Below are 22,847 nucleotides of genomic sequence, written 5' to 3' on the forward strand. Positions count from 1 at the left end.
ACACTCAAGCTCCAGCGCCCAAGTCCGCACTACCACCTCAACCTTCTCCAGTCATGGTCTCCTCCGTCACGGAGGGACACATCAAAAAGTTGAGGAAGGCCGGATATCTGGCTAGCGACATTGCGCACCAGCTTCCCGAAAAGGGGTAGCTCATCCCCACTCCTAGGCCCCATGATAGGGTGGTATTCCTCCCCCATTTCCTCCGCGGACTGGGCTTCCCTCTGCATCCATTTGTCTAGCGGCTCATGTTCTACTACGGCCTAGATTTCCACGATCTGGCCCCGAACTTCGTCCTCAACATCTCGGCGTTTATCGTCATGTGCGAGGCATTCCTCCGCATCCGCCCCCATTTCGGCCTATGGCTTAAGACTTTCAACGTCAAGCCAAAGGTGGTGCGCGGCAGCCAGGCGGAGTGCGGCGGTGCCATGGTTGGCAATATGGCCAACGTCCTGTGGCTCGAGGGCTCCTTCGTGGAGACCCTAAAGGGGTGGCAATCATGGTGGTTTTACGTCACCGAGCCGCGCGACGACGAATGGGTCACACCCCCTTAGTTTCGATCAGGCCCCCCTACGTGGCTCACCTCGTGGAAGGAGACAAGCCTGTCTTGGGGTAAAAAAGGAGAGCTGACCGGACTCCAAACATGCATCCAAACCCTGGTGGACAAGAGGCTCAAGCTTGTCAACATAGTCCAGGTTATGCTCATCCGCCTGATCCTCTCGTGTCAACGATGGGCCTTCAACCTGTGGGAGTTCGACTCGGCGCAGCACCGAACTCTAAATAGGCTCTTCGACACGACGTACGAAGATGCCTGGAGGATGCTTTTCAAGGGCGCCGAGGCTCCCGCATCCGCTGCCGGGGATCGCGGATTCAGTGCTTAGCATCACGCTCATGCGGTAAGCTGCTTTTGTCCTTTTACAGGGTATCAATTTTTCATAGTTTGACTCTATGCGGGATCTAAGTTCCCTTATCTATGATAGGATTGGGAGGTGACGTCCGGACAGATCAACTTTCCGGCTCCTTTGCCCGAAGGCCCAGCGGACGATCGCATGGCGAGGCTGCTGGTTTCGGCGCCCTATGTGGTGCTGGAGAAGAAGGCCACGAAAAGGGCCATGGGGACTCGAAAGAGTGCCCGGCTCCAGGAGGTGTCGGATTCATCATCCAACGGTACCGAAGCGCCTTCCTCTCGTGAAGTCGAGGAGGAAGAAGAAGAGACCTCTCCCCCTCCAGCAGGAGGAGAGAAGAAAAGGAAGGCCACCCTCTCTGAGGTGGCCGAAGGGTCCAAGAAGGGGAAAACCCTTCCTCCGGACTACTACAACGACGCCGACGATGGCGAAGAGGAGTGGTAGCCCAGGGCCAAGCCCCTGGCAAAATCGTAAGTATCCGGATACCGGAGTAATTCATAGTATTCGTTTATTGCACAGCTTTCCCTTATGTCGAATATGCTTATGCAGCCCACCCAAAGATCGGCTCGACGCGTTGTCGAGCGGCTCACTGGACTCGTCGGATGTGAACTCGCTTCCGACAGCTTCCTCCCCCCTCCCTATGGACGACACCGAGGTGTTGTCCCAACAGGTTCCAAGCAGGGAGGAGGTGGTCCCGGAGGCGCCGCAAGGCGACCTCCCAGACTCTAGGAGTAAAGGGGATGAAACCCCCCAGGGCTGCAAGTCCGGCTCTAGGCCGGACACCGCTCCGGAACCTTCAAGGGTTCCAGAGTCTAGCGGGGGACCTCCTTCCAAGAGGAGCAAGTCCACCGTGCCGGCGACCCCCGTCCACTCGGAGGCGCCGGACAATATGTTGGAGGCGCTCCAAGGCGCCTCCATCGACGAGGAGCACCGCGCTATTTTGAGTGCGGTGGTCCAGAAGGTTCAGTCCACCAAGAGCGGACTGACTGAATCTTGTACTAGCCTTTTGACAGGCTTTGAGGTAAGTAAATAATGTGTAAATGATATTACCGCATAGACAGTAGCCCCTGATGCTCTGTTGGGCATTCGGGAAGAAAAGCCGAATAGAGGATCAAAAAATTCGCAGGAGTCTAACAAAAGGAGTCAATATGCGTGTGCAGGCTTCTCTGCTGGTGTCCACCGTACTCACTGCGGAAGTGGACACGCTGAAGCAGAGCCTCGAGAAGTCCGAGCAGGAGCTCGGGCGTGCCAAGAAGCAGCTCGAGGAGAAGGAAGGTAAGAAATACCTTGGTTGAATATGTATATAAAAAGGTGCAATTGCAAGAAATGACAGGATTAACATGGCTATTGTAGGGGCCACATCTGAGGTGGCGACCCTTAAGCAAGTGCTGCTCAAGGACGAGAAGAGTGCGGCCGTGGAGCGCACCGAGTGGGAGAAGTATGAGGCCGAGGTTGGCAAGGTGCGGCAAGAGCTCCAGGTTCTCATGAAGAAACATGAGAGTTTGGAGCTTGACTCAAAGACGCGAGCGTCCGAGCTCGCGGCGGCTATTGAAAATGCCAAGTCTGCCAAGGCCGAATCCCAGAAAACCCTCCAGGAGTTGGATGAGGTGAAGAAAATAGCGGCGGGTAAGGCATTCTCTATGCAAAGTAAGCACATAAACATGAGTTACTTGATACTTACCCGAATCCGGAGCTCTCCAGGGGCATTTGCAGATCTTCCCCAGAGTGTATCCTATGCCTCTGCATTCTATCAAGCCGAGGAGGGCAGCTCGACGGAGAAGGTGTTCTGGTCTCAGTATGCTGAGGCCGGACACCCCGTGCCCCTGAGCGACCAGCTGAAGCAAATGGTCGAGCTCCACAAGGCGGCCGAACATGCCATGAAGGGCCTCCTAGTTCGGCTGTGGCCTGGAGAGGCCCTGCCCGGGAGCTATTTCAGGCTGGTGCGGCGGCTGGTGGAGGCCTGTCCAAGGCTCGAAGTCATCAAGCGCTCCGTCTGTGTTGAAGGTGCCCGTAGGGCCTTTGCCCGTGCTAAGGTGCACTGGGCAGGCTGGATGCGGAGAAGCTTGTGAAGGACGGGCCACCAGCGGGGAAAGAGCATCACAAGCCCAAAAATTACTATAAGGATGTTTTGAAGGGTGCCCGCCTTGTGGCGGATGAATGAACTAAGGATGTAATTTTTGAGTAAAACTCTCTCGTTTTTGACCTTTGCGCTGAAAACTTGTTCATATGCGCTGAGCAATGCTGCTTGAATTTAAAATATTACCTTATGTGCGGCTGTTTATCAATACTGAGAGATGGCGAGTCGTCGGCTTCTGCCCCCTTGCCATTAGTGCTGGGGTGTTCGGGGATAAATCCGGGCGCTCTTTTTCCCGTGTTTGGGTCCTTCGAGGGAGGTGCTCAGCCCGACGAACGAGGCAATCGGACTATAATGCGTGAACACTCTCACTTAGCCATAGAATTCTATAATTTTAAATTTCGGCGAAGCCCCTAGTATTTGGAAGACCGAGTTCGGGGCGCTATCCACGCCTTGGCCGGACAGAGCTGACTCGTCGCCCAAAGCGGCATAAGTCTTTAGGGACTCGACAAAACCTCTCTAACAGCGACCAGCTCTCGCTTCATCATGACAGTCAGTTTTAGCTTTCTCCACTGAGGTGCTCGGCCCAGCTCAACTGGGGCACAATCGCAGTAGTTCTCCTAGTGCTACCTTAGCCGATATAGCGGAACGTAAGGCACCAAAACATAGGAGCCGGGAAAACCCAACTATTGACCCAAGACATGATTCGGAGCCGATGCATATAATGCTATAAGTTCGGGGTGCCGCACTTGTGAAAGTGTTCGGACTTCTCACACCATATTGAGGGGTGCTAAAAGCCCCTGGCGTATTTTGTCCGTACCGAGTTGTACGGGTGCAACATGTCGTTAAGGAACATATATTCATAAAGAACAGGTAATGCAATAATAGACGGAAGCTATGCATTGTTTATTTAAAAAAGCTGCGATCAAAGCAGAACGATACAAATAGTGTGATAAGCAAAAGATGGGACTATCAAAGATGGGACTATCAAATAGTGCAAAAATAGACAAAAGCTATGCATTGTTTATTAGAAATAGCTGTGATCAAAGCTGAACGATACAAGTAATGCGATAAACGAAAAGTTGGACTATTTAACATGTCTGCTCCAGGGGCAAGCTGCGGAATAATATGCGAAATAGGTATACTGCTTGTGATAGAGACCACCTGGGATATCCGTGATGCGGCATGGCTTGTCTGCTTCCCTGGTTCTTTCATCGTTTGTGCGGCAATTGAACTGCCGAACAGGCCTTCCGAAGAGTAAAGTCCTGGAGGTAAGAGAAAAGTAAAAAATCGGCAGCCCCTGGTGCGGTTTAAGCCGTGTTTTGGGCGTGCCATGATGGTGCCCCTCCCCCTATGCCCATGGTATTTCTAGAGCGTAATTATGTACGCGAAGTACTGGCGTTGCCTTTTTGCTAGGGTTAGGGTTGGGGCCGCATTGCTACGCCTGCTCGGATAGTGCCAGGCGGTCTTGTTGTAGGTTACTCCGGGCGCGCTTGACGGTGTTCGGACGTTTAATGGCCGGACTGGAGAACTGCCTGGAGAGGCTGCTTTGTACTTCCGCTGCAAGGGCCACCGTGTGCTATTCCGTTCGGAGGGAGCATTCGGTGTTTCCATTGACTGTAATTACTCCACGAGGGCCTGGCATCTTCAGCTTAAGGTATGCGTAGTGCAGTACCACATTGAATTTGGCGAATGCGGTTCGTCCGAGCAGTGCATGATAGCCACTGCGGAATGGGACTATGTCGAAGACCAATTCCTCGCTTCCGAAATTATCCGGGGATCTGAGGACCACTTCAAGTGTGACTAAGCCTATACAGTTGGCCTCTACACCTGGTATTACGCCTTTAAAGGTCGTTTTGGTGGGCTTAATCCTTGAGGGATCGATGCCCATTTTTCGCATTGTTTCCTGGTAAAGCAGGTTCAGGCTGCTGCCGCCGTCCATGAGGACTCTAGTGAGATGAAATCCGTCAATAATTGGGTCTAGAACCAATGCGGCAAATCCGCCATGACGGATGCTAGTGGGATTGTCTCTTCGATCAAAGGTGATCGGGCAGGAGGACCATGGGTTGTACTTTGGGGCGACTGGCTCTACCCCGTATACGTCCCTTAACGCGCACTTCCGCTCCCTTTTTGGGACGTGGGTGGCGTATATCATGTTCACCGTCCGCACTTGTGGGGGGAAACCCTTCTGTCCATTGTTGTTCGGCGGCCGGGGCTCCTCGTCGTCGTCGCTATGCAGCCCCTTGTCTTCATTGTCGGCGCTTACCTTTCCTGCCTGCTTGAACACCCAACAATCCCTGTTGGTGTGATTGGCCGGCTTTTCGGGGGTGCCATGTATTTGGCACAAGCGGTCGAGTATTCGGTCCAAGTTGGACGGGCCCCTAGGATTCCTTTTGAATGGCTTTTTCTGCTGACCGGATTTAGAGCCTCTAAATCCGGCATTAACTGCCGTATTCTCAGCATTGTCGCCGTTAATGCGGCGCTTCTGCTTGTTGCGACGCGACCTGTCACTAATGTCCCTCGTGTCCGAACTACCAGGGTTCTTGGTCATATTGTTGCTATGAGCAAGCCAGCTGTCTTCTCCCGCGCAAAAGCGGGTCATGAGTGTCGTGAGTGCTACCATAGATTTCGGCTTTTCCAGTCCAAGGTGCCGGGCCAGCCACTCGTCACGGATATTGTGCTTGAAGGCTGCTAGGGCCTCAGCGTCCGGACAGTCGACTATTTGATTTTTCTTTGTTAGGAACCGTGTCCAGAATTACCTGGCCGATTCCTCTGGCTACTGAATTACGTGACTCACGTCATCGGCCTCTGGGGGTCGCACGTAAGTGCCCTGGAAATTGTCGAGGAATGCAGCTTCCAGGTCCTCCCAACAACTGATTGATCCTGTTGGCAAGCTGTTGAGCCAATGCCGAGCTGGTCCTTTAAGCTTGAGTGGGAGGTATTTGATGGCGTGAAAATCGTCGCCGCGGGCCATGTGGATATGAAGGAGATAATCCTCGATCCATACCGCAGGGTCTGTTGTGCCATCATATGATTCGATGTTTATGGGTATGAAACCCTCAGGGATTTGATGATCCATTATTTCGTCTGTAAAGCACAGTGGGTGTGCGGCGCCTCTGTACTGGGCGATATCATGACGTAGCTCCAATGAGTTTTGTCTGCTGTGTTCGGCCCTGCCGAATTTCTGGACGGCGTGACGGTTACCGTCTCGAGCCGTGGGGTGCCCACGTGATCCGTAGATCGATCGTGTTTGCCTTGCCTTGTCGTCCAACATGTCTCGTAAGTCCGGCGCATATTCCTGTGCCTTGGTACGGGGTGCGGCTTGAGTGGAGGGCCGGGAGGCCTCTCTGTCGCGGCCACGAGGTGGCCGTTCGGCCGTATCAAGTGCTTCCTCCTCTAATTGGGGTAGCAACCTACGCTTTGGGTAACTCTTGGAGGGGCGTGCGAGTTTATGCTCTTCGGCCGCAAGGACTTCGGTCCATCTGTCAACCAGCAAATCTTGATCAGCTTGGAGCTGTTGCTGTTTTTTCATGAGGCTTCTTGCCGTGGTCATAAGCCTGCGTTGGAAACACTTTTGCTCAGCGGGATCCTCTGGTACAACAAATTCGTCGTCGTCGTGGCTTGCCTCGTCTTCGGAGGGAGGCATATAATTATCGTCCTCGACCTCTCTGTCTGTCGCTCTCTCATGAGGGCTGGTTTCTCGATCCTCCTGTGCTAAACCTTGATGGAGGGGGTTTTCTTCGGCACTCTCCGGAGTATTATTATCTCCCGTGCTGGAATCGCCGTTTCTGTGTTGGCGGGATTTTGAGCGGCGCCGCTGACGCCGGCGCTTGGGCTGTTTCTTGGAGGGGTCATCCTCCGTTGTTCCATCGCCCTCTCCCTCTTTTGGGTTGTCCACCATGTATATGTCATATGACGAGGTGGCTTTCTAGGGCCTGGTAGGCGCTGGTTCTTCATCATCTCCTTCATCGGCGTCCATACCGTCGATGTCTTCGGAATCGAAGTCGAGCATGTCGGTTAGGTCGTCGACAGTGGCTACAAAGTGGGTGGTGGGTGGGTTTTGAATTTCTTCATCGTCCGTACCCCAACCTTGCTGACCGTAGTCCGGCCAGGGCTCTCCTGATAAAGAGAGAGACTTCAGGATATCGTTGAAAGGCGAGTGCTGAAAGACGTCTGCGGCCATGAACTCCATGATCAGCGCCCAATCGGATTCGATCGGCAGGGGCGCGGAGGGTTCGGAGTCCGGAGAAGAATCCGGCTCCATGGAGTCACGAGTTTCGCAGAGTACGGGGCTGGTGTTCGGCTCAACCGCCGTTGGGATCACAGCCCCCGAGGTGGCGTCCAACCGCCCATCCTCGATCGGCGCGTCTGGCTCCGAACTAAGGGTTGGAGCCGATGCGGGTGCAGCCTCTAGGGCATTGTTCGGCGGCAGAGCTAGATCATGCTCGTCGTGATAGTGCGGCGCACTCGACGGTGGTTCGAGTCCGTCGAAGATCAAGTCCCCACGGATGTCAGCCGTGTAGTTTAAATTTACGAATCTGACCTGACGGCCAGGGGCATAGCTTTGGATCTGCTCTAGATGGCCAAGTGAATTGGCCCGCAGTGCGAAGCCGCCAAAGACGAAGATCTGTCTGGGGAGGAAGGTCTCACCCTGGACTGCATCGCCATTGATGATCGTAGGAGCCATCGGGCCTGACGGCGACGACATAGAGGAACTCTCAATGAAAGCACCAATGTCGGTGTCAAAACCGGCGGATCTCGGGTAGGGGGTCCCGAACCGTGCGTCTAGGCCGGATGGTAACAGGAGGCAAGGGACACGAAGTTTTACCCAGGTTCGGGCCCTCTCGATGGAGGTAAAACCCTACGTCCTGCTTGATTAATATTGATGATATGGGTAGTACAAGAGTAGATCTACCGCGAGATCAGAGAGGCTAAACCCTAGAAGCTACCCTATGGTATGATTGTTGATGTGTATGTTGTCCTACGGACTAAAACCCTCCGGTTTATATAGACACCGGATAGGGTTAGGGTTACATAGAGTCGGTTACAATGGTAGGAGATCTTCATATCCGTATCGCCAAGCTTGCCTTCCACTCCAAGGAAAGTCCCTTCCGGACACGGGACGGAGTCTTCAATCTTGCATCTTCATAGTCCAGGAGTCCGGCTGAAGGTATAGTTCGGCTATCCGAACACCCCCTAATCCAGGACTCCCTCAGGCATCGATCACAGAGGGCTTAGTCATCAACACCATATCCCCTCCGATGAAGTGTGAGTAGTTTACCTTAGACCTACGGGTCCATAGTTAGTAGCTAGATGGCTTCTTCTCTCTTTTTGGACCTCAATACAATGTTCTCCCCCTCTCTTGTGGAGATCTATTCGATGTAATCTTCTTTTTGCGGTGTGTTTGTTGAGACCGGTGAATTGTGGGTTTATGATCAAGTCTATCTATGAATAATATTTGAATCTTCTCTGAATTCTTTTATGTATGATTGGTTGTCTTTGCAAGTCTCTTCGAATTATCAGTTTAGTTTGGCCTGCTAGATTGATCTTTCTTGCAATGGGAGAAGTGCTTAGATTTGGGTTCAATCTTGCGGTGTCCTTTCCCGGTGACAGTAAGGGCAACAAGGCACGTATTGTATTGTTGCCATCGAGGATAACAAGATGGGGTTTTCTTCATATTGCATCAGTCTATCCCTCTACATCATTTTATCTTGCTTAAGGCGTTAGTCTGTTTTTAACTTAATACTCTAGATGCATGCTGGATAGCGGTCGATGAGTGGAGTAATAGTAGTAGATGCAGGCAGGAGTCGGTCTACTTGTCTCGGACGTGATGCCTATATACATGATCATACCTAGATATTCTCATGACTATGCTCAATTCTGTTAATTGCTCAACACTAATTTGTTCTCCCGCCGTAGAATACTTATGCTCTCGAGAGAAGCCACTAGTGAAACCTATGGCCCCTGGGTCTATCTTTATCATAGCAATCTCCTACTACTTAGTTATTTACTTTGCTATTTACTTTGCCTTTATTTTACTTTGCATCTTTATCATAAAAATACCAAAAATATTATCTTATCATATCTATCAGATCTCACTCTCGTAAGTGTCCCTATAGGGATTGACAACCCCTATTTGCATTGGTTGCGAGGATTTATTTGTGTTGTGCAGGTGTGAGGGACTCATGCGTAGCCTCCAACTGCATTGATACCTTGGTTCTCAAAAACCGAGGGAAATACTTACGCTACTTTGCTTCATAATCCCTTCCTCTTCGGCGAAAACCAACGCAGTGCTAAAAGAGGTAGCATAGTGTTGGACGGCGGTTTAGTGAACGGGGCTCTGCGCATGAGCATACACGGGGATCAGGAAGCCCGGTGGAGCCCGTTCATGCCAAGGTCGCGTCGCCATTGGACCCGCGGCAGCATCACGAGAGAAATCATGCCTCTTCTTCGGTGGGAGCAGCTCAGGTTCCACCATAGGGGTTTCTCCCTTCTCCATGACAAAAAACCTTCTCTCTGGTGACATAGACACTTTGGCAAGATGACAAAATGAAGAGGGAGGAGGAGCAAGCAGCGAGAAGACAAAGACGACCTGGGGGCTCTTCCCCCTCTGCCATTTTATAGCCAGAGGGATGCCAACAGCCAGCCTCCCATGATTCCAGGTAATGATGTTTTTTTGCATTCAACAGGTAGTTGTCAAGTCGAGTATTTGCCACAGTAGCGTGGGGAAGTGGAGACGCCCATGTCCCATCAAGCGCCATGCATCGGTTTGGTCTGCAGGCGATTGGGGCCCACGACACTTCGCCCTTGCCCTTTGGCTTCGCCTTGAAGCCAAGTCTGAGTGTGCCTTGGTCCCCGGGTCCACTGTTCGCGTTCTGGGAACCAGGGTGCCGAGACTTTCCTGCCTGCGGCCCATGGTGTGGCTCCATCGACGGCCTGGTATGACCCATCTTTAGCACCTTCAGGACAAGACCCTCGCGAAGGGCCAAGCCTCGCGAGGCGCACGACACTAGACCTCCGAAGGGAGTGGCCTCCCTAGGCCGGCTCCCGAGGAGCGGAGATTCCTATGCAGGTGCCCACCTCATGAGGTTGAGGTGATGCAAGCCATGACGACCAAGGCCAGGCGGCTGTCAGTGGGCACAAAGCAGCAGGTTTCCTCTTTGGTGTTAAGGAGGCAAGCACAGGCGCAAGGTCCCGAGGAATCAGCCAAAGGTTTCCATTCCCGTGCAATAACACCAAGACCGCCAGGATGGCAGGACGGATGTCATCGCCGAGCCCACCACGACATCATGACCAGAAGCTTTACAGGCGAAGACCACCATTCGTTAGGATAGGATGTACTTCTTGTCCCCCTTCAAGGCCACTGTGGGATTCCTTCCCGCCTTCGTTTGGAGGAAGAGGACCAAGACCACTATAAATATAGCTTAGCCACCACCGTAGGAAAGGATCTGAATCCTGAAAGAGATAGAGAGAGAGAGGAATCCTTATCTCACACCCACACACGAACAGACCTCCTGAGGTTGTTCTTGCTCTGTACTAGTTCATCCTCAGCCCATCGCGAGGCTAATCCATCCCAAAGCAGGAGTAGGGCCTTACACGGCAAGGTGGTCCGAACCTTGGTAAACTGCTATGTCTTTTTCCTTTCTTCTTCATCGAGCTAGGACAAGGAGGCGATGAACCGGTTGGCTAGAGAGGTTGAGTTCTTCGCACACGGCCAGAGTTCAAACCTTCTTTGGGTCTGCGGAGCCCTGAATCCAATGAAACCTACACTATACAAAAATAACGTCGTAATTTCTACAACTTTTGGCAGCACGATAAATGTTGTATCACAACAAAATATATTCTAGCCATAGAACAAAAGGCCTGATGGCATAAAGTTTACAGTCCTTGCAGATAAAATAACCATCATATGTATAGAAGCACAGATCATTTGACCTGAGTGCTAATGTTTCGGGATGTAGAATCTGATGGAGCAGCATGATCTTCGCCTTTTTTCCGCCATTGCTCTTGAACAACGAATCAAATGTCCGATAGTCTGGTTTCAAAACCATTCATATCTTGACGACATTTGTCATCCACTATTCTTGTTTCCGAAACGACCTACATTAGGGATTGGACTTGTGTTTGGAGCACAGACATGTCACTCTGTCTAGCCGGAAGATTTTGTTCAGTAGGTGATTTGGACGAGGTTACCTTGACAACCAACCTAGAATCACGCAGGATGGTGCTTTTTGCATTGCTAGTGGAGAGATACTGATGCACTGCAGCAAGAGGTGACATTGTGCATGTGGTAGCCTCATCACCTTCAGGTGGTTGTGGCTATTCAATCATTTGTTCCATAGTTTGCTAAAAGTTTGAACTTGTAGACCAGTGTATGATGTCTTCTAGAACTATGTCCGTATTTCCCCAAAGAGGAAGGGATGATGCAGCACATCAATGGTAGGTATTTCCCTCAGTGATGAGACCAAGGTTATAAAACCAGTAGGAGAACCACGTGAACAACACCTGCACACAAATAATAAATACTCGCAATCCGACGTATTAAATGTGTTGTCAATCCCTTTCGGGTAATGGTGCCAGAAATTTGCAAACGGACGTGAGAAAGTTGTAATAAATCGATAGATAGATCTCGCTGGCACGGGAGATAAAATAAATAAGAATAAGTTGCAGCAAGGTATTTTTGGATTTTTGGTTTAATACATCTGAAAATAAAAGCAAAGGAAAATAGTTCGCAAAGGAAAATATAATAAAGAAGAGACCCGGGGGCCGTAGGTTTCACTAGTGGCTTCTCTCGAGAAAAAATAGCAAACAGTGGGTAAACGAATTACCATTGGGAAATTGATAGAACTTCAAATAATCATGAGGATTTCCAGGCAATGATCATTATATAGGCATCATGTCCAAGATTAGTAAACCGACACCTGCCTGCATCTACTACTATTACTCCACACATCGACCACTATCCGGCACGCGTCTAGTGTATTAAGTTCATGGAGAAACGGAGTAATGCAATAAGCACGATGACATGATGTAGACAAGATCTATTTATGTAGAAATAGATGCCATCTTGTTATCCATAATAGCAACAATACATATGTGTCGGTTCCCCTTCTGTCACTGGGATCAAGCACCGTAAGATCGAACACATCACAAAGCACCTCTTCCCATTGCAAGATAAATAGATCAAGTTGTCAAAACAAAACCAAAATATCGGAGAAGAAATACGAGGCTATAATCAATCATCCATATATGAGATCAAAGAAGACTCCAATAACATTCATGGATAAAAAGATAGATCCGATCATAAACTCAATGTTCATCGGATCCCAACAAACACATCGCAAAAAGAATTACATCATATGGATCTCCAAGAGACCATTGTATTGAGAATCAAACGGGAGAGAGGAAGCCATCTAGCTACTAACTACAGACTCGTAGGACTACAAAGAACTACTCACACATTATCGGAGAGGCACCAATGGGCATGATGAACCCCTCCGTGACGGTGTCTAGATTGGATCTGGAGGTTTCTGGAACTTGCGGCATCTGGAATTGATTTTGGTCGACTCCCCTAGGGTTTCTGGAATATTGGGGTATTTATAGAGTAAAGAGACGGTTCGGGAGGCAACCGAGGTGCGCACAACCCACCAGGGCGCACCTGGGCCTCGAGGCGCACCCTGGTGGGTTGTGCTCCCCTCGGAGCACCCCCTAGGTGCTTCTCCGGCCCACTGGATGTCTTCTGGTCCAAAAAATCCACAAAAAGTTTCGCTGCATTTGGACTCCGTTTGACATTAATTTTCTGCGATGTAAAAAACATGCAGAAAACAACAACTGGCATTTGGCACTATGTCAATAGGTTAGTACCAAGAAATGATATAAAATGACTATAAAATGATTAGAAAACATCCAAGAATGATAATATAACATCATGGAACAATAAAAAATTATAGATACATTGGAGACGTATTAGTGTACCACATAAGTTACTAATGAGACAAAAACAAACAAAGTAGGTTTCACGTTTATACGTAACTTATTTTGGTGCACTACTGTAATACATTAGCATGTATTGTAGTGCCAACTACATAATAAAATAACTTTCGAAACATATGTCCACGTAGCATGCCTACTTTATTGTCTATTTACTCACATTCGTTGACATCTAAGGATAGACATGGTTTAAAGTAGGATGAACATAGTATGACATCATTCATATCATCGGCAAAACAGATATCAAACAAACAGGCTATTGTACCATTGTGTGGGCACATGAACATCACAATTAGATTACAGATCAAGACCAAAATAATATCTTCCTCTCTTTTAAGTCATGTTAGATGAAATGATACGGTAAGACAACTATGTATAAAAGTGAACAGAGTAACTGACATTGGGTGCAAACCAAGCAGTTAAATGAACACGTCGCAGTAACAAGCAGTTCAAAGCCAGGAGGAGTAAGGACTTACAACAACGGCTTGAACTGGTGTGCTCATGCCCTTCATCTTGCTGGTGTGGCAATCCTTGAAGATTTGCACTGCATTCGGTTCAGGTTCTTTTTGGTCCGCATGAGCTTTCCTCTGTATTTAGAATAAGTCAATATAGATACGATAATATGGCATAGAAAAAGGAAGGAACTAGTAGCTATTTACAAGAGCCTCGCAGTGTGCAATATAGCTACGAGATCCTATTGTCTGTTGGAATTTCACTTTAGAATGGTTGGTCTTGTTTTTCAAACAGTTAGCCTAGAAAAAGATATACCCTACCTGATCTTCAAGGATTGTCCAGTGTTTAACAAGGGTTGTCCAGTCTTCATCTGTAATATACTCCACTAGCGATGTTTGGGCGATTTCATTGTTAGCCTTGCCTTCAAAGTGAGTTTTTCTAAGGTGATACCGATTCTATCGCAGAGCAAACTTGAAAACATGAGTGCATGCTTGTTTAGTTGCATAATCTTTCGGATCCAACTTGAACCTCATCTATTGAAAAAAAGAATGTGAGTCTTATTAGGAGGAATCTAGAAAGTATGGGACAGAGCAAGACAATATTACAAATTGCAATGAATAACGTTACTTACAGATAAATGGTCTAGGAAGGTGATGTAGGGTAGAACCCTAGGGCCTGATGTTTCACGAAATGGAGGGGATCCCACGAAGAACAGGAAGAACACGAGGGGAAGCATGAGGGAAATCACGAGGAGAAACGATAGGAAACACTCAAATAGACAAGAAACGATCACACATGTGCTAGATCCTCGAAACACAAAGAGATACATGATCCACGATCATCAAAGGACGATACAAACGGTAACTAGTTCATATCTATGAGGAGGTCTTGAGGGGTCATCCCATGAAGGGGTCTTGAATCCAAGGTGGATCTTCTCCATAGAGGTCGCGGTCTCTCTGAATGGAGTAGATCCGTATGGATGAGCAAAGCTATGTCTCAAATGAGCTAAACCTATGCTAACCCTAACTAGGAGGACGGAGAAGTCTATTTATAGTCATAGTACAAGTTGGGGACGAAGTGAAGGGGTACATGGGTCGGTGACCCATTCCACTGCACGCAAGGTTGGCCGGATGTCCGGGCGTCGGGCCAGATATCCGGGGCTTTGCGACGGGCCGGATGACCGGGCTAGCCTGGGTCGCTTCTAGATGCATTCGGTGATGGAGGGCCGGATTTCCGGGGACACGGGTTGGATGTCCGGGCTTGGGCCAGATGTCCGGGATTGGACCCGATGTCCGGCTGCTGTAGTAGCTGGCTCTTCTTCCTTCTCCTTCCTTCACTTCAGCGCGCACTTGGCCTTGGTCCTTGGGCTCTCCATGGTCTCCTTGGGTGTACCTGAGTATGCACAAGGTCCGCGCTTGAAGTAGCATGCATGTCATACATGGGGAAAGGGAAGATTCAGAAAGGAGTGAGTTCACCTTAGGTCCAATGGTGTATGCACTTGGGGCTTGGTGAGTAGTTGTAGTGTACATGGGGATGATCGTAGGATGCTCGGCATCATCTCCCCTTCCTTGGGAAAGATCCGACCTCGGATTGTGATCCTCATCACCATGGAAACGATTGTTGTGGATGGACTTGTAGTTGGACAGAGTTGAAGACATCGGGCAATCCAAGTACTCCAAGGTGCCGCCGGAGTAGTATACATGCAAAAAGAGCAAACACAAACGACACTCGGAAATATAATGGTTAGCGCACACAAAGTGTCCATCACGTAAAAATGAGTCTGTGCGGAAAGATTGTTCGTGACAAAGCGCATGAAGCTTATCAAGATGATATAGAATGATATGCAACACGTTCATGGGAGCAAAAGCATTCATTTTGCACACAAATGTGTTGTGAATATGATCAATGCAACCACGGTGCAAAATGATGTCATAGTGAGACGGTTTATCAATAGCATGAATATGGCAATGGATGCTCAATATGAATAAGTTATCATGCAATTGATGGTAGGCAATATGATCATGATGTATGAATATGTCATCAAGAAAGATCACAAAAAAATTGCTAAGAAAGTGCACAAGCTCATATATCATGGATGACATGGAAATGCAAGATGCAACAAGGCAATCATAATGTGAGTCAATCCACGCATAAGATGCAAATTTGTTATGGGTGGTGTTATACCATAGCTCAATGTCGTGGCACTCCTCAACTTGAAGGTCAATAGGGTCCATCTCCAATGTTGGTCCTCCATCCAATAGATGTAACATGTAGACAAGAAGGAGACAACAATGAAAGAATGTCCCATCCAATATGCTTATTTGAAGATGGCTCAAAGGGAATGAGTTCACCTTTACGAGTTTCTCGAGGATGTTGGAGTTGTACATCATGTATGCCTTCACATAACCAAAATGTCTCGTGATCGTACCGCCTTGTGAATCCTTCAAAACGAAAGAACATGACAAACACTCGGAAAAAATGAGGTTAGCGGAAATGCAAAACCAAGCATTCATGTGGTGAGATACCCAACAAGTGTTTTCATCATTCTTATCATTAGAAAGTACAAGATGTGGTATGGTCTGAAAGCATATGATGCAAATAAAACCAAAACATTAGGCTCAAGTAAACAAGCAAGGTTCACAATTAATATGTCAAAGTCATTCTAAAAAATGTCCAAGTCTCCAAGATCAATAAGCATAGCATGGTTGCACTCACTACAAGTGATGAGAGATGCAACTAATGGAGAGAAGAGACAATGATCAAGAAAAATCAAGTGAGAGGTATGAACATATATGTCATCAACCAAAGAAATCGAGTAAGAATGGAACATGGGTGATGCGATAAAGCAAGAAATCATAGTGATCAAGTCAAGCAAGCTAGTAGTGCAAAGATGCAACGTACTAGAACGAATCATGGCAAGTATGTCATGTGGGTAAATAGTGGTCATGAATAATGCACACGACATATCACAAGCATGAAAGCAAGACATGACCAAAATATCATCAATGTATTGGCCAGAGGCCATATGTAAATAGCAATGGGACATCATGACTCTACCAACACAACAGGCATCGATAGCATGAGGTGCAAGGAGAACATGGTAATAGGAACCATGATCTCCACCAAACATGCAAATATACATAGGAGTAGTATAATGGTGAATCACATGTAAGTGCAAGCAAGGGTCACAATTGTATGGCAAAGGCATAGAAGAAAGCATAATATGCAATCTGAACACGGTAAAATGAGCATAAGGTGATAAATGGTATATGGCCCATAGCCATGTGAGAGCCAAGTAAAAGAGATGTGTGTAGCCCTTGTGTGAAGAGAATGGTGGTAACGACAATTCACGGAATCCAAAATCATCGTTGCTCTCAAGAGCTCGTTTCGTCAACTCTTGGGATTGAGAGGCTGACGAGTATACGTGAGTACCTACACAAAACAAAGACAATGGGAAAATTGTGTGTGCCTAGTATATGTACACATCATCCATCATGATGCATACATGCATGTCTTGGTTAGCACAAAATATCCAATGCTCAAATAAATGAGATGCATGATATAGAAACATGTCATACATCATGAGAGGTTTGTTATTATGTATAGCATATTGGAGACTCAAATTTTGTAATGCATCATGAGAAATATGTAGAGCATCATTATTCATGGAATGCATATGGTGCACGCAATTATGGGAATCATGCAAAGTATGGAATGCATCAAAATCTCCTAATATGTATGAGGAAACTATGGGAGTCTCCTCATGATCATTAGTGGAAACATCACATGGAGAATATTGATAACATCCAAAACAATGCGGATTTGGAACAATGTGATCATGGCATGGAATAATAGATGAATTGCGCAAATCATGTAATGGAAGCATGGAAATATCATCACATGAACAACAAAAGCCAATGACCATCATCTCGTCATCTATGCCATAAGTGCAAATGTGATTTATTTTAATGGGGCATGCATAGTTACTATGTTGAGATTGAAATGATGCAATATGGGAGATCTCACTCATAGCATATGACAAGTTCAATGGATTGTCAAACATGGAGTGACCAATAGAGTTTTCACATGATATCCTATGGAGCATAGAATCACAACTAGGCAAATCAACATGCTCATCATCATATTCATCATAAATGGGTGGCATATCTAAGCATGTAGAAGACATAGTATGTGGTGAATCTATAAGGTGATCATTATCATGCAAGCAATCATTTGCAAGATAGTACACTAGTGGGACAAGAGAAGTACTATCACCTATGTTACCTTTAGAGCATCGCTCATGTGTTGTAGGTGAGGTGTCATAGACCAAGTCGTGTTCATCTTCATCTTGATGGAACCATATGGGTGCTGCATAGTCTTCCACCATGGCCATCATCGTATCCATTGTAGGTATGGACTCGTCGAGGATAAACATGTCATCATGTAGGAGACCTAGCATCAAAAGGGAAAACACACTCAGAGTAGAGGGTAAGTCGTAATAAATCATAGTGGCCTCACATGTCGTGTCAACTATCTCACTCACTCCCTCTTGGATGCTCACTCGTATGCTTGGTGGAGTCACTCAAATGGCTCTCAACCTCACATAGGATGTGTGGAATGCTCTCAAGTGTGGGGCTAGTGGTGATCACACTCATCCTCTCATAGGGTATGCACTCAATGTCACATATGGCGGAGTCATTCATGTCACTCATGTGGTGGTGGCTCTCCTCATGTGGGAATTGGCGCATCTAGTCATATGTAGTTGTCGGAGAGATGTAGGTGCAAATTTCTCCTTGCTCAACTCCTATCGCCGCCTTGGTTGAAGGGATAGTCCCATGCTCAACCTCCTCATCCATAACGCCTCCAAAGATGAATGTCGTAGGATGTGTCAAAACATCAATCTCCTCTGAGACCAAAGAGAGGATCTCATGTGCGGTGAGTCCAAAATGGGCGTCGTCTTCATGTTGTTGAAGAGGTTCACGCTTGTTGCCATGGTCAAAGGGGATGACCGTTGCTCGACCTTCTTGTTACTATCTTGTTGTTGGAGGCCCATATGATGCGGCACCTCATAGCTCGTCTCCATGACCGAAGGGAAATTCCCATGCTCGTCCATCTTCCTTGACGGGCTTCGGAAGATGGAAGTGTCGCCCTCGCTCGTTGGTGGTCGCCTTGTTGTTGAAGATGTCGATGTAGGCGAACTCGTGGGAAGTAGGCTAAGATGCCATACGTCAAAAGGCAAAGATGCCTTGATAGCACTTTGTAAAGATGCCGAAGTGGTGGTGGTAGCTGTAGCGTCCTCTTGATGGTGCTTCTCTCGTGGTCCTCACTTGTGCTCATGAAGTTTGGCCGTAGCTTGATGTAGAGCTTGTTTGGACTTGTATGTAGGCGCATCTCGAGCATCTTCATTGTAACACCCCGGATGTAATTTACCTTATATGTATCCCAACTCTTGCCGTTTCCGGCACTAAGTTATTTTATTTCCTCGGGTTTGGGTTTTTGTCTCCCTTTGTTTTTTTCCGTTGTCAAGCATCTCTTATCATGTCATCATGTGCATTGCATTTGCATATGTGTTCGTCTCATGCATCCGAGCATTTTCCTCGTTGTTCGTTTTGCATTCCGGCGCTCCTATCTCCTCCGGTGGTCCTTCCTACCTCTTTTCATGTGTGGGGGTTAAACATTTCCGGATTGGACCGAGACTTGCCAAGCGGCCTTGGTTTACTACCGGTAGACCGCCTATCAAGTTTCGTACCATTTGGACTTCGTTTGATACTCCAATGGTTAACCGAGGGACCGAGAAGGCCTCGTGTGTGTTGCAGCCCAACACCCTTCCAATTTGGCCCAAAACCCACCAAAACCCTCTCCATCATCTAGAGCGTTCGATCACGATCGCATGGCCGAAAACCGGACCTCATTTGGACTCTCCGAGCTCCTCCTATGTATAAAAGGCACTCCCCCCGAAAATCCCGGATCAAACCACCCTAACCCTAGCTCCCCTTCCTCTCCGCGCGTCAGACAACGTCCGGGCCACGCCGGACAAAACCGCTGCCACCACATCGCCGCCTCAGCGCCGCCGGCCCTCACCGCCCCCGCGTTCGGGCCCCGCCTCGTCTTCCCGAGCGCCGCCCGTGCCCGAGAGGACCACGCCGGCTCCGTCGCGCGCCATCGTCGGAACTTCGCCGCCCCGTCGCCACAGTTCGCCGGTCGCCACCACCGCCTGTCTCTGGCCCTCCACGTCACCCCGCGCCGCCCGAGGCCCTCGGCCGCAGCCCCGGCGAGCCTCTGCCCCGGCGAGCCCGCTCCTCCTCGGCGCGCCAAGTTCCACTCCGGCGGCTACAGGACTCCGGCCGACGATCCTCGAACCACGTGCGCGCCCAGATCTGATCTGGTGCTACAGTGAAACCCTAGAGGGTTGACTTTTTCCCTCTCCCTAGTATTATTTTGTGTTTTTCATCATGCCATAACTCCGCATCTGTAGCTCCGTTTTGAGCGTGTAGCATATCAAAATGTTCGTCTCAGAGAGTACATCTTTTTATCTCATTGCATCATTTTCATTTGAGCTCATCTTGATGCCCGAAATGCTGTTGGAAGAGGGCTATTTGAGATAATTGTCAGATCTGCTGCATCAAATAGCTATTTGTCATTTTTGCCATGATTATTGTGTGCATGATATGCTCCTGAGTTCTACATGTGTTTTGTTATATGCCATGCCATCTTTACAGAGGTGCTTACCATGTATTTTTGTGACATGTGTGGTGACTAGCACAAGCTTGCAAAGTAGTGCATTCGTTAATGCTGATTTCAGGGATTTAGAATTTCACTAAGTCCTTGATCTGTTTTTATCAATATGCGATATGTTCATTTTGTTTCCTAGTGATCCGTGCCTCTTTTGAGGATGATTAGTGTCGTGGATTTGTCACGGCAGATGTCCTAGGTGTCAGGACTTAGTCGCGAGGCCAACGCATCTATGTGGTAGCTTGAGAGGGGTTGAGCGGGACGAGAGACGCGATGTTTTACCCAGGTTTGGCCCCTCACGGTGGAGGTAAAAAGCCTACATCCTGCTTCATTGATATTGATGATGATGATCATGGTTACAAGAGTGCTCTATCTCGAGAGCTATTGTCTAAACCTAACTTGTACAACCTGTGAATCTTGTCCCCTTTTTGGGAGCCCTGTCCCTCCTTATATATTTTGAAGGGGCGGGTTATATGTGGAGTCCAACTCGGACTTTAATTTAAAGTATTTTGACTTCCCTTCCTGGGCTTCTTAATGTCTGCCGGTTTAACATTGGTCTGCCAGTTTAACATTGTCTGTCGGTTTAACATTGGCTGCCGGTTTAACATTGGTCTGCCGGTTTAACATTGTTCTGCCGGTTTACCGTTTGTCTCAGCCATCTGTCTTGACTCTCTGTCTTAACTCTCTCCCGGTTTACCAAGTCCCAGCTGATTTAACATTCCGGCCGGGTCATACCGCGGGGTATATCCCCGACATTAGCCCCCATTTTAATTTGGATTTATCCATGTTAAACTGATCCTGAGCATCTTTAAATCCTTGTCATTTCCTTCTAGAAAATCCGAGTCAATAGACCAGCTTCATAATCAATTTGCTGACATTGGTTTTTCATGGATAAATATTGTGAAGAGTAAATCCTTTGACTTCATCTCCCAATGCTTAACAAAAATATTGGCCTTTGAAATACTCATCTGATCTGCAGCCGGTTTAAGAATGTAGAACTTCCCGGTTTGAGAATGTAAAACTGTGCTGGTTTAAGACTTGAACTTGCCGGTTTGAGAATGTTAAACTGTGCCGGTTTAAGACTTGAACTTGCCGGTTTATCATTACCAGTTTATAAATATTGATGGCACCAGGTCATAATTGTAGTTAACATCAAGCTTGAAAATATACCTCTTATATGCCTATCACTTGTAGCCCCCAAGTCTTAAGAAGGTAACATAGCAACAGCTTAAGACTTGCTTCAATATGAATGTCACAAGCTTGAAGAAATCCAGGTTGTTCATCTCAATCACTAGTTAGAACTGAGTATTCCATATATGTAGCCCCCAAGTGCCGGGTTGTCATGCTTGCAGCAACCTGGGACTTGTAATTTCCTTATGCTCATAAAAACTTCAACCAGTGTAGCCCCCAAGGGCCGGGTCATTATGTAAATAATGAGCAGGGACTTCAAAAATATGATCATGTAGATTTTACCAGCAACGTGTAGCCCCCAAGGGCCAGCTCAGTAAGATAATATTGAGCTGGGACTTTATATATACTTCATTGAGAATAACATCATATGATGTAACCCCCATCATGGGGCTTGAATTCACGTCCACAAGGTTAAGAGCCTTGTGCTTTACCAACTGAGTAGTGGACCCTTCAATATAATGAATAAAAAGCTTTGTATCTTGAATTTTTGACAGGAGCAATTGGTAGCCCCAAGGGCCGGTGATAAAAATGACTTTGCATTAGCCCCCAAGTGTCATGGTGCATGCTTGCAGCGACATGAGACTTGCAGATTTGATGTAATCTCAACTTAAATAATGTAGCCCCCAAGTGCCGGGTCGTAAGCCTGCAGCAACTCGGGACTATTCCTTCAATTGTAGAATAAATCATATCCATTGATAATATGATAGCCATTGCGCTAAAGCGACTTTGAAAACCTTAATCATAATACTGGTTATTGATAACCATAAAAATCCAGCCATGTTGGCTATTTGAATAATATACCCAATGATTTATAAGCGCATAATTCCAATGGTGCAATCCAAATATATACTGGCGACTTATAGTCCAAAGCCAGGTCGGGTCAATAAACACCAGATTATAAGTGATTATGTACTGACAACTTGTAGTTGAAAGTCGAGCCGGGTTAATGAACACTGGGTTAATTTGATGACTGGTAGTCATGCCGGGTCAATGGACGCCAGTTCAACATAAAATTTATCAAAAGAGAAAAATCTTGACAAAAGTAAATAAAATCGTGTAGTCGAGGCTTTTCAAGGGCTGCCAGGCCCAAATTCGAGGCTTTTCATGGGATGCCAGGCCCTGAGTTAAACCATTTGACAAAGCCTTTTAAGATGGGCCTCCAACTAACCAATCATCGTTTTAACTTTGACAAGTTCAGGGTCTCAGTGAGAGTAACTGTTAAACGTTCGACGGGTCATGGCAGGATTACCTGGATACGAGTGGCTTACTTGATGAAGGCAGGTTAACCCAGGGTTTTAGGTGAATACACCAGGCTTCCAAGCCGTGGGTCGATACCCGGTTACAAGGGTCCTTTCAAACTCTTTGGTATTTGACACAAAGATCCCCCAAGTAACTTTGTGAGTTGTGCTCAATGGGTTCCTATGTTTGAGTTGTGCGTAGCAACAAGACTCTCTTTGGCCCCTTGGGTGTGAAGCTCCCAAGCTTTGTTGTGGCGTGATAGTCGG

This window comes from Triticum urartu, chromosome 3A (genome assembly GCF_056163025.1).
Source record: "Triticum urartu cultivar PI428250 chromosome 3A, HENAU_Tu73, whole genome shotgun sequence".
Taxonomy (NCBI): Eukaryota; Viridiplantae; Streptophyta; class Magnoliopsida; order Poales; family Poaceae; genus Triticum; species Triticum urartu.